At 41.6% G+C, this 12,563-nt stretch overlaps 1 protein-coding gene across 2 annotated transcripts in view; it reads right to left on the bottom strand.

The window, feature by feature from the left end:
- LOC124010276 (nuclear receptor-interacting protein 1-like) overlaps positions 1–12,233 on the bottom strand; it is a 58,438-nt gene extending 46,205 nt beyond the window's left edge. The window contains exons 1-2 of one of the 2 annotated variants that reach the window (XM_046322706.1): positions 11,979–12,233; positions 4,323–4,433 (exon numbers count right to left, since the gene is read on the bottom strand). The gene's annotated coding sequence lies outside the window, so the exon portion shown is untranslated. The remainder of the gene's footprint in view (positions 1–4,322; positions 4,434–11,978) is intronic. The other variant, XM_046322707.1, reaches the window with a different exon arrangement.
- Positions 12,234–12,563: the final 330 nt, after the last annotated feature.

The raw sequence follows: 12,563 nt of genomic DNA, 5'->3' as shown, positions 1-12,563 counted from the left end.
ACATAACAATCCAACCCTTGATCCAAAGTCCAATAACCTCAAACCATCGCCTGCATATGTGGAGGTAAAGAAAAGGGAAGAGGAGAAAGGAGGCAGAGAGAGAGAGAAAGAGAGACAAAATACTGAGAGATTCCTGCCTAATGTATCATTACACACTTCATGGGAATCATGGAGTTTCATTGGGATGTGTTAATGTGGTGTTAACACAGCGATAAGGTTGATCCATTCACTAGGCAGAACAGATATTAAATACATCGGGGGGGGGGGGGGGGGGGGGCTATAATGACGATTAAAAATACTCTGACAAGCAGTCAGCTCTATTAAAGAAAGACAGAGTATGGCAGGAGCAGGTACATTTTTATGAGTGGGACAGCTGCTGCTGTAGCCGAGAAGAGGACTGACTCAAGGCAACTGCAATAACATGAATCCCCCCCAGCCAGCTCATTGAGGACATGAATCACTTTAGTCACAGACTGACCTTCAAACTGACACATCCTGGGATCGGTGATCGAGAGTCGAGACGATGACTAATCCTGCCTGACCTGCCATTGGCTGCCATTACAATGAAGCATGCAGGCCCCTGGGCTCAGGGGGACTAGTGGGGCTGCTGTTTGTTTGCTCCAGCTCAGATCATGACAGGAGTCATCCGAGGGGTAGAAACTAGGGGAACCATGTATCTGCCTGGCTCTGACACATTGACCTCCAACCTGTTTGACCTTGGACTGGCGTGATTAGCCAATATGACAACCCCTGCAGCTGCATGCTCTGCTTGCATGCTACAGTCAGTCACCCCCTGCCCCCTCTTAGTCACATAAGGACTGTTAACGTTGGGAGGGGAGGTTGGGGTGAGGTTCGGTGAAGGATGTCACATGATTGGATCTCCTTCTGGAGAGTTACTTAAAAAGCCTCTTCGGCAATCAGGTCAAGGTCTTAATGCCAGAGGGAGAAAAAGAGAGAGAGAGGGGGGGAAGGGGGAGAGAAAGAGAGGAGAGAGAAGAGGAGGAGCACTACAGTACACTACTCCTCTGCATTCACAGCTCCTGAAGAGGGAAGGAAGATCACTAATACACAGGCAGCAGTGGTTCTATTAACAATATTAATCTCTCTGCTTAGTGGACACTTTTATTCAAAGTCAGTTCCATGGTTATCAGTCTCACACATCTTTTTTAAATTTCTATGGCTGCTGGATATTTACTGGCCAAATCCAGGTTAATTGCCTTTACTCAAGGGCAGAGAACAGCAGAGTATGAGCCAGCAATCTTCTAGTCACCAGTCCATTCTCCCTAAGTAATAGGTCATAGCGCTCCCTACAGACATCTTTTCTACTCTCTCAAATGGCCTCTCTTTCTCTCACGCTGCACAGGGCAGGCAGAAAGGCTTAGCCCTGGGTGTGTACCACACCTCTCTCACTGTCTGTTTACCAAGGCAGCCCCCTCACCAGGATGCCCACAATGACATTAGTATTTTAACATTATTATCACTACTTTACTAATAAATGTAAAAGCCCAGATCAGAGGTAAAGCTCTGGATGGGGGGGCACGCCAGTGAAACTAAAGAATGCTATTCATCAGTGTGTGAGAGCCTATGCAGTCCAAATATTGTAATGTCATATGAACTCATATGAACTCTTGTCTGAAAAGCAGTGGGCAACGTTATATAAACTGAAATTCTCCCTGTTTTTATATCATCGTACATGTATCTCTCAGTAGCATATCTGTGCGGTAGGCTATACTGTAGCTCTTCTCCTAAACCCCTCTCCAGTCACCACACTCCAAAAAATGTTGCGTTGTTTGAATGGCCCAAGTGCTGGATTGCAGTCATAGCCCGCCACTTAGTTGGGGTTTTTTCTTTAAAAAAATCTAGGTTGGGTTCTTGATGATGTGTTCTTGCAATATGATGCAGCGGGTCAGATAAGAAAACTGTAGGAGTGGCTTAGTAGGGGTGTGGCGTTCAGATAGTAATTTTTGACCATCCATGAGAGTAAATGTCATTCCGGTTGATCTGTTCTGTTGTATTGTTATCATATATTAAGGTTAAACACTGACACTTTTGTAGCTTTAACCCCACTTACAGTTGACCGAAGCACTAAGTAACACAATAAAAAAAATCCCCAGTTTTGCATTGCATCCACCGAAGTCGCACTTACGCATTTGTGGTGAAAGGTGGCAGAGCTAGACCGGTGTTTGTCAGACCATGAGACATTCCGAAAATTGGTCTACTTACGAAAACATCTGTAGCATCAAAAGGGGAGACTCTCACGAACACGATGGTGTTCTCCGTTTTGCTCTACGTCCCCCACAAGTATCACGGGACTCGTCTGAAGGTAACCAGTACCAGTTTAAAATAATGAATGGAAGTATGAAGGTAGTTTTGTACCTACCCCAAAAACGGTTCAATATGTGTAACAAAATATATACAGTATATATTTCCTAAGCTTTCTTATATCTCCTAGATATAGGACAACCACTGCAAAACCTGGTTTCTTCTTATTTATTTTTTGACTGTCTTTTTTGCCATTTGCCATTTTTTGCCATTGTTATTCAATGCATTTCTCTGGTCTATTAGTAAAGGTCAAATTCAATATTTTATCAAAATATAATGTTTTATACCTAATGGAGTCCTAAAATTCAAAATGAAATAGCTAAATTATCCATTGTAATTATTATAATTGTAATTATCCATGGCCATCTTAAAACAATTCCACACTGTATGTCAGTTTAGAACCCCCCGTGCCCCCAACGACATAGACATTTAAGAATGAATGAGTCTTACACAAGTATATGAGATCTAAAAGAGCCTATGCATATCCCAATGTTGGGAGAGTTACCATTTGTTACAATATATACATAATAATGTCATTCATTGTATATTACATATGTAATGTGAAAGCCACGCCTCCTAAAAATAACCTATGGATTACATTAAATAAGAGCAAGCATGAAAAGTCAACCCAGCATGAAAGTGAAAAAAACAACAACTGATGGTTAAATAACCCGCGTTTAAGTAATCCACATAACCCAACATGTTGGGTTATTCACTCAACCCAAATGGCTGGCTCAAAATAACCAAGCGTGTGTTCTGTCCAATATTTACCCAGCGCTAGGTGACCAAATAACCCAAATTGGGATGTTTTTAACCCAGCATTTTTTTGGTGCACTCTCCACAGCACAGCCATACCCCACACAAGGTGCCCTGTTGCCTGGCAACAGCTCGCCTCATCACTAAAATCCCCAAATCTCCCAAAACTTATACAATTACAGTTGGTGGTGTGGAGGTGTTGGGGAGTACAGTACATAATAGGGATCGGGTTATTGTTTCTACAGCACTAAAATGATAAAGGATGTGTGTCTAAAACAAGCAGTGAGTGAGTGACTGACTGACTGAATGGGGAAATCCCAGCTAGCAGATCCTACTACCACAAACAGACACACAGTCACTGTGATGTCATCAGGATCCTGCCCCATTTGTATTTGGCCCAAGCTCTGTTTTTCCACTCCTTTGGAAAGCCATATGACTCAGATTTCAGTCTGCCCATAGATTAAGACAACAGGGTGTGAGTCTGTGTACGTGTGAGCGTGTGTTAACATGAACGATAATCAAAATATTGACCACCACACTGTGCACTATGAACTCTCTGGTCGGTGCTCCTGGTCTTGGAGCATTACAGCTATCTACTCTAAGGCCAATGTTTTACACAATAAACATTTTCCCGAACATGCCCCTTCTTGAGGTAAATAAATATCCCAGTCACAATCCCACAGCACCTACTATATAGCATATGCACCCCTTCACCTGCCCTCCCCCCTCCTTCCCTCTACTGTCTACCTGTGCAATATATCCATCATTTATTAATACATTCTAAAATTTCCTCTTTAGCTAATTGACTGGAAAAGTTTCTTTCAAACAAAAGCTTTTAAAAGAGAAAGATATAATTAAGTTGCCGGGATCTCTCTGTCCCCTCCTTGTCCAGGGGGCCAGTCTGGGGGCCTGGGGGACGTGTGCTACTCTGTGCTACTCTATGTAGTGTCAGGGAGTCACATACACCCATGTTTAAAGTAGAGGTGAGCTGGGTAGGCAGGCAGGCAGCGTTACGTCAAGCCTCTCTCTGCACAGGCTTTTTGCAGCAGACGCTGTGTCCTTGCTTGGGCTGCTTCAAGGTTCCCATAAGGACAGGCTGTTAAGAAGTTGGGAAGGACAGGGCCCCTGTAATATGATGGCTGAGAGGGAGCGCTGTGATGAGACTGCGCCTGCCTTGGAATTTGAATTCTCCGATAGACAGGCTCATGCATCAATCCCTCAGCTTACAAAGACAAACCACTAACCTTCACCAGGCCGGGGACTCATCAGGAATGAGTGGCATTTTCACTTAGCCTGGACGGCTTCTTTCTCCCCCAGATCTAAGCTCTGCTCTGCTCTCAGTCCCTCCACATAACCTGGTTAAAATAAGACACAGTTAAGTAACACTCCCCAGTCCGCAAATATCCTCTGGTGTTTCTGACATCATAATCGGACTTTAACCTTTAACTCCTAGCTGTGCTCTTCAGGACTGACCCTGATGACCAGGACAGACAAAAACAGGTAGCCCAATGCATTAGCAGCTAACTAACTAGTAACTACACAAGACTAAGTAGCTAACTAGAAGACTCTGTAGTTATCAAATGGTGTTATATTGTAGGTCATACTGTAAGTTGTTGAACAGTGTGGCTTTGCTTACAATAACATTATCTTTCCTTTCTGAAGGCCATTTATTGGTCTCCTATTTTCATCCTCTTATTGTGATTTCAAACTGATTGTACACACACCAGTAGCCTATTTGTTGTATCTACTTTGTAAAGCAATGTGAGTCATGTTTTGATGTATCGTAGCCTATAACTACTTCAGTTAGAAACAATGTATTCTACTGTATTCGTGAGTGTATTTTCCTCTTTCATCTACAGTGCACCCACACACTACCATGCCAGTGGCATTAGCCTGCCCAACTGGCAGTGCTGCAATAGCCACACACACAGTAGGAGAAGCCATCTGCAGCACCTCCACAGCCTGAGGCCACCATCTCAACATCAGGAGCAGGGAGGGAAAGTCAACTCTGCTCTGCTCCTCTGCTGTGACCACCCCAACCAACCCAAGGAGACAGTCAGGTCTACTCACATCACCCTGTAGGTTTGGGCTTCTTCAGACTACAACAAAACATGGCCTTTATATCCAAATATCATCAGTAGTAAGGAAAGACAGACCTATGGCCACGCACATTATGTTTGGCCTGTGTATGTAACAGTACAAGGTAACTGTGTTCTTCTCTCTTGTTGCCCCTGCTTTTGATCGTCACAGTTAGGTTCCACAGCTGTTGTTTCTGAAATTGGGTGCCATGTTTTCATGTGGGTGACATGCTTAATTTATCTGACCTGCATCTCTCCCCTGTCTCCGTGGATCACTTTGGGAGTAATTTCAGCAAAGTATAAACCATTTACAGCAATTGCAAATGGTAAGAATCAATGTGTGTGGATAATTGAGCGGCCCTGTCAGTGCTCCAAGGCCAAGGTGCAGGACGGTTGAGGTGGGGAGGGGAGTAAGGTGGGAGGGGGGATGGGGAGGTGAGGTCGGAGAGGAAGAGTTATCCAACAGATGAGCCAGACAGCCAGCGCCAGTCAGTATCTCAGAGGGCTGCCTGCCTGATCCAGCCTCCCTCCAACTTTCATCCCTCCATTTCGTCATTCCACCCTGCCTGCCTCCAGGAGCCACAGCAATAAAAAAAATCATTTAGCTGCTCCTGCCATATCATCAAAATGAGTCCCATTGACTTTGGTTCCATCCCTCCCTTCCACACCGCTCCCGGATTGGAGTAGATAGCCTAGGAGAGTTGGTGTGATGAGTTGAAAGCATGACCGACATGACATTGTATTTCTACATCACTAATTCAACATCTAGGCCTATTGTTAGCAGCGATTGGAACCGGTTCTGGGAACAGAACCAAAACCCGGAAAATAACAACATTTTTAGAGGAACAGAATCAGAACCAGAAGTGAACGTGATCTATACTATTCCGGAACAGAGCCATCATTTTAAAAGCATGGGGACCGGTTAATAATGTTATTTTACATTCCAGACTTCCAGTCCCACACAAAAACGCAACAAAGCGCCTATGCAAAGCCCTCACTCTGTCACTCAGAAACGTATTCCAGTGTCTGCTGCCTGCCAGATTAAAATCTTTGCCTGTGCGTGTGTAGGCTACCTGCCCCTCCCCCTCCGAAGCATAGGCTACTCTAGCCTATTGACGTTACAAGCGTGATCCAGAAATTAGGAAGAGAGATTTTACATTTTTAAAACCTTTATTCAAATAGGCAAGTCAGTTAAGAACAAATTCTTATTTGCAATGTCAGCCTACCCTGGCCAAACCCTCCCCTAACCCGGACGGCGCTGGGCCAATTGTGTGCCGCCCTATGGAACTCCTGATCATGGGCGGTTGTGATACAGCCCGGGATCACACCAGGGTCTGTAGTGACACCTCTAGCACTGAGATGCAGTGCCTTAGACCGCTGTGCCACTTGGGAGAGAAGAATGGATTAACTTTTTCAATGCTATTTAAGGATACTATAGTTATCATGTTTCACATTGGATTTATTAACTACAAAAAAGTAAGACGTGTTTTTAAATCTGGTGTCACTCTTCATACACAAGCTTGTTAGCCAGTTAGCTAGCTCTGGGCCAACGTTAAGCCAACTCTCAGAAGTTCAAAGGCATCGAAGGTTCCTCCATAGAGGTTGTTCCTTCGTACGTAGGTATAATTCTGATGGCCTAATTCAGATAATGCATGTCATAACAAGATGCCCAGCGCTTCAAACCAAGCCTCCTCCTCCACCTTCTCTTCCACCCACAAAATGTCCCTATAACCTCACACACATGGTTATGGGCTTTAAAAAAAGAATACACAAAGAATACACCTGTATCACATCAGATATAGAGATGAAATGTATTACATTTTGAGTTTGCATCCCAATATTACACTTTATATACACTGGCTGCTCAGGAGGGAAAGGGGAAGTCAGATCTGTGGAAGACATTTGACTTAGTTGTAGAAACTACTGGAGCTCAAGAAAATGGAGAGTATAGGAGCAAGCTTTGCGTGAGAATTATGTGTGCCAAACAGTTGCTGTTAGATTACAATATTATATATTTTTCTGACCATTTGGAACAGTGTAAACAACACTAAATAAATAAGTGTACCAGAGAGTCTGTCCTAACGAAAAACAAAAGATATACAGAGTACCAGTCAAAAGTTTGGACACACCTACTCATTCAAGGGTATTTCTTAATATTTACTATTTTCTACATTGTAGAATAGTAGTGAAGACATCAAAACTTTTAAATAACACATATGAAATCATGTAATAACCAAAAAAGTGTTAAACTAATCAAAATATATTTTATATTTGAGATTCTTAAAAGTAGCCAACCTTTGCCTTGATGACAGCTTTACACACTCTTGGCATTCTCTCAACCAGCTTCATGAGGTAGTCACCTGGAATGATTTCATTTAACAGGTGTGCCTTATTTAAATATAAGTTGTGGAATTTCTTTCCTTCTTAATGTATTTGAGCCAATAAGTTGTGTTGTGACAAGGTAGGGTTGTTATACAGCCCTATTTGGTAAAATACCAAGTCCATATTATGGCAAGAACAGCTCAAATAAGCAAAGAGAAACGACAGGCCATCATTACTTTAAGACATGAAGGTCAGTCCATCCGGAAAATGTCAGAAATTGCAACCCAAATAAATTATTCACAGAGTTCAAGTAACAGACACATCTCAACATTAACTGTTCATAGGAGACTGCATGAATCAGGCCTTCATATTCTAATTGCTGCAATTAAACCACTACTAGAGGACACCAATAATAAGAAGAGACTTGTCATGTCTTTGTGAGACACAGAGTAGGTGAACAGCTGATCTCCACATGTGTGGTTCCCACCGTGAAACATGGAGGAGGAGGTGTGATGGTGTGAAGGTGCTTTGCTGGTGACACTGTCTGTTATTTATTTAGAATTCAAGGCACACTTTAACAGCATGGCTACCATAGCATTCTACAGCGTTATGCCCTCCCATCTGGTTGGCACTTTGTGGGAATGCCATTTGTTTTTCAACAGGACCATGACCCAACACACCTCCAGGCTGTATACGGGCTATTTGACCATAAGGAGAGTGATGGAGTGCTGCATCAGTAGACCTGGCCTCCACAATCACCCGACCTCAACCCAACTGAGATGGTTTGGGATAAGTTGGACCACAGAGTGAAGGAAAAGCAGTCAACAAGGGCTCAGCATATGTGGTAACTATTTCAAGACTGTTGGGAAAGCATTCCAGGTGAAGCTGGTTGAGAGAATGACAAGCATGTGTGAAGCTACTTTGAAGAATCAAAATCTAAAATATATTTTTATTTGTTTAACACGTTTTTGGTTACTACATGATTCTATATGTGTTATTTCATGTTGATGTCTTCACTTTTATTCTACAATGTAGAAAATAGTAAAAAGAAAAACCCTTGAATGAGTCGGTGTGTCCAAACCTTTGACTGGTACTGTATAAAGCCTTTATTACATAAGACTAAAAACTGTTGCATGCTTTTGAATTGCGATTGATTTATTGTTTAGGATAATTATCCAAAGCTCCCTTTGTAATTTAATTTTAAATCTAAAATGATTGATTGAATTGAAATCATGACTCATAATGCTGTGTGATGACATATATGAATGATTGATACATTAGCCTATAGCAGTATTGAAATAAAGGGCTAAGCAATGAAAATTACACTTATTGATGACGATCATAATAATCATTTTTATAATGACAATAAGAAGCAGATCAAGAAAAAGGAGGGTATAAGAGCATGAGCTACGTGCATATTATGTGTGACAAACAGATGCTGTTAGATTACAATATTATTTTTCTGCCTGATTGGAACAGTGAAAACAACACTAAATAAATTATAAGCAATACCAGTCTGTTTTAATGAAATACAATTGTAAAACCTTTATTTCAGCATAGCAAAGATTATAAACAGGCGAATCTGGGAAATAGCTTTATCTGACATTTTGCCGTTGCATGATGCTTGGTGCTCACGGAATCAGTAGGCTATTAAACAATCACTCAAACGGGCAACATAAGCAAGACATGTCTTATTTCTGTAGATTTTTATGGATGATTTATAAAGCCAGGCACATTTAAGAGTTAGGCTATTAATTATAGACCTAATTAAGTTGGGATTTTCTCTCTCCTCAATTTTCTTAGACAATAAGGCAAGGGCTGTTTCCTCTTCTCGGTTGCTGCTGCAGCCACCGCATTGTTCTCAACCCCAATATGCTGGTTAACTTTCCTATTATGCACATAGCAACATAGGGATAGGCGCCAATTTTCCACGCATTTGTTATAAAATACGAGATTTATTTGTGTTGCACCATTATTTTTACATATTATAACCATATACAATTTCAGTATCACGTCTTAGAGTGATGGAATGTGCCATCCCTGTGGCCTCTGCAATGGATTAGTCCACTGAGACAGGGATGAATCAAACAGGTGTCTCGTGCACCATGAAAAAACAAATTTGCGACTGCTCGACTTAAGAAATCTCGGTCAACCAACAGCCTATCGACCAAACAATCAACCAGTCGACAAAATTGGGTTAGCCCTAATTTTAATACATACACTACAGCAAAGATAGTGCATTAATTGCAAAAACTGGAACAACACTGTAACATCCATTTTCGGGGAAGACAGAACCTTGATCTACTAGACCAGGGTCCAGAGTCCAGTCTTGTGAGCATTCAGCAGACGTAACATAATTTGCATAGTTCTAATTTAAATATCCTATGATTCTGTGGTGGGATACTGCACATCAATCATCATCATAGACAACAACCCACGGTTACAGCAAAACAAATTGTGTAGAGTACGGTACACTAGCTCAGTGTCGGAGGAATATGGCTGGCATGTGCACCGGATTAGCCTATTCAAGAGCAAGAACATGTTAAATGTGGAGGTTTTAGTTATCTATGGCTCCAGTACAGAGGACTCTACGCAGCTACCGTTGAACATCCTGTACAAGATCAGGTCAAATAATTAAGTAGCTGAAACAATCCACAAAGGGAGGGCTAAAAGCCAGACCCCCAGACAGGCTGAGTATTTAAACTTTTCAAAAGTCAGCCAAGTTAACTTCAACAACACTCAGGCCTATATTTGACTAATCCACCCAAGTCTGCTGTAAAAGTAGACCTAGTACACAATTGAACGTGTTGATGATTCCAAATGATGAAAAGTAAACAGGTTTGCTGTTGGGAGGGAAGTTTTGCCAGGGTGGCTAAGCACACCTGAAATAACAGTGAGGTCATGCTCTCTCTCTCCCCTGTGACTCCGCTGGCCAACCTTCAACCCCTGACTTTTTGCCTCTCCACCGATCCCATGGTCAAATAGCCTCTGCAGAGTCCCCAAAAATGGAATGTTCCGGTTTTCAGGGGAAATGGAAAGAGAGCCTGTGACAGGACTTCCGCATTTGGGAGTTAACAAGGCGGCACTCCATATTAACTCCTCCTCCACATTTACTGGATTGGCTGAAGAGTGCAGAAGAGAATGTTCCCTGACATTTTTTTTCTAATCAAGACAAGTATGTGGGGGATCTAGTTTAAGGCATTTCTTTCATGCCTGCTACATTAGGTTAATGGTCAAATGCAGCTAGAGGACATCTGGTGATGACTACTCCAAACAGTGGAATAGTTCAAATCCATTCTGCCTGTCAATTGTCACTAGCCTACTGCTGAGATATTGAATTAAACCATAGCAAACTAAAGAATATATAAGATGTAGATAACTCAATAATAATAATAACAATAACAATAATAATGCAGTTGTAATACAATGTCACCAGTACGTTCTGTGTAGAAATCCACAAGGCTAATTTACAATCTGTTTTAATGAACTGAATATTGAAAACTCAAATAATTAAGTGAATAAACTTAGCTACGTAGGCCTACATTATCCCAGACACTGTGCCAATGATGAATGAACATTTGAGGCATGCAATGCCAGACATTTTGTCACCTTTGACAAGGAACAAGGAAGCACAACAGATTAATTGAAAATCATCAGCATCCAGTTTTAACTATGAAGCATTATAATGCATTTATAATGTTAAACTACACCAAACAAAACTCTGAAATTATGACTCATTTGTCTACAATGGAGCAGCCTACGAAAGAGCCAAATTGATGTTGACAGTCATAATATCAATACAGGGCCTATTTACTAATGCTCATAGAAATAATATTCATTATCTGTCTTAGTAGGCAGTGGCTATGCGCCTTTTACTTAGTACTAGTCCTATGCAGCATTTTAATGCAGGTTAAACTGAACATATGTATTTGTGGCCTATCATTTTGTAGGCTATAATTTTTACACGTAGGCTAGACTACAGCGAGGACAGTGCAACAATTGTAACAACAAACACTATAACAACAAATCCACAGTGTCACAACAATGAATGGACAATGTAACAATGTGAGAAAAATACGGAATTACAAAGTAGCTAGCACGAACAAGATACATGATTCGTATTGAGTCATTAGATTTAGGCGACATAACATTGGCGCTTTCTATGGCAAATAGCTATTACATGTCTACGTGCGGTAATGCGTTTTTATAAGGTCGACAAGGAAATAATCTCAAACTGGCTATAATGTAACCCCGATGCCATTTAACAAAATGGAAACGACATTACCACAGCACTGGCTGGTTTATTACGACTTCTTTACGCAGCGTTTTCACACCGCTATGAGCCCAGAGACTAAGGCTCGAGACACAAACATCATTCAATCCTCAAAAACATGCTGTAAACATGTTAAATCCACGACACACACCCCGTTTGTGTCCTCACGGATTTTTACAGAGTCGTTAATTTCACAGCCTATTCTGTACATTTAGCTCGGCACGTACCTGCTTGGGTTTGTCTACCCCTCTAGTTGACAGTGGACCCCACTCAAGCGAAAAGGTGCATTATCATTCGAAAGGAGGAAATCCTTCGGATAGTCTCGGTGAAAAGGTCAGATTTCTCGAACGCGGGTTAATTATGAAAAAATGATGATTTATTCCAAAATGCCTCGGGTTTTGATCGAAGTGATCAGGCTCTGCGACCTGTAGTCGAATCTGACGGAATTGCTTATTCTCGGAATCCCCTTGCGCTCGAGCACTCAGCAGAGTCGACACTCCTCCTCTCTGCCACTGACACCCCCCTTAAAGGAGCCGTTTAAAGGAGCAGTGGCATTATCAACCTATCCCTGCCCCTCTCCAAATGTATCGTTAGACTTCGTGAAAACGTTTGCGGTTTATTGTGTTTAAAAGTAGTATACAATCAGTTTTATAGCCTATGGTTTATAGACACTTAAATAATGTGTTTATTAATGTCGTATACATAATTATCAAATAATTAACTGTCTATAAATTGGGCCTACTTACAAACTCTTTGCAACCTCTGAAAGACAGCAAGGATGAGATAAAGTGACATAGAATGAAAATGTAACA

Source organism: Oncorhynchus gorbuscha, linkage group LG02, assembly GCF_021184085.1.
Source record: "Oncorhynchus gorbuscha isolate QuinsamMale2020 ecotype Even-year linkage group LG02, OgorEven_v1.0, whole genome shotgun sequence".
Lineage (NCBI taxonomy): Eukaryota > Metazoa > Chordata > Actinopteri > Salmoniformes > Salmonidae > Oncorhynchus > Oncorhynchus gorbuscha.
The sequence above is the reverse complement of the archived record's forward strand: the minus strand, read 5'-3'. Positions and strand labels throughout refer to the sequence as shown.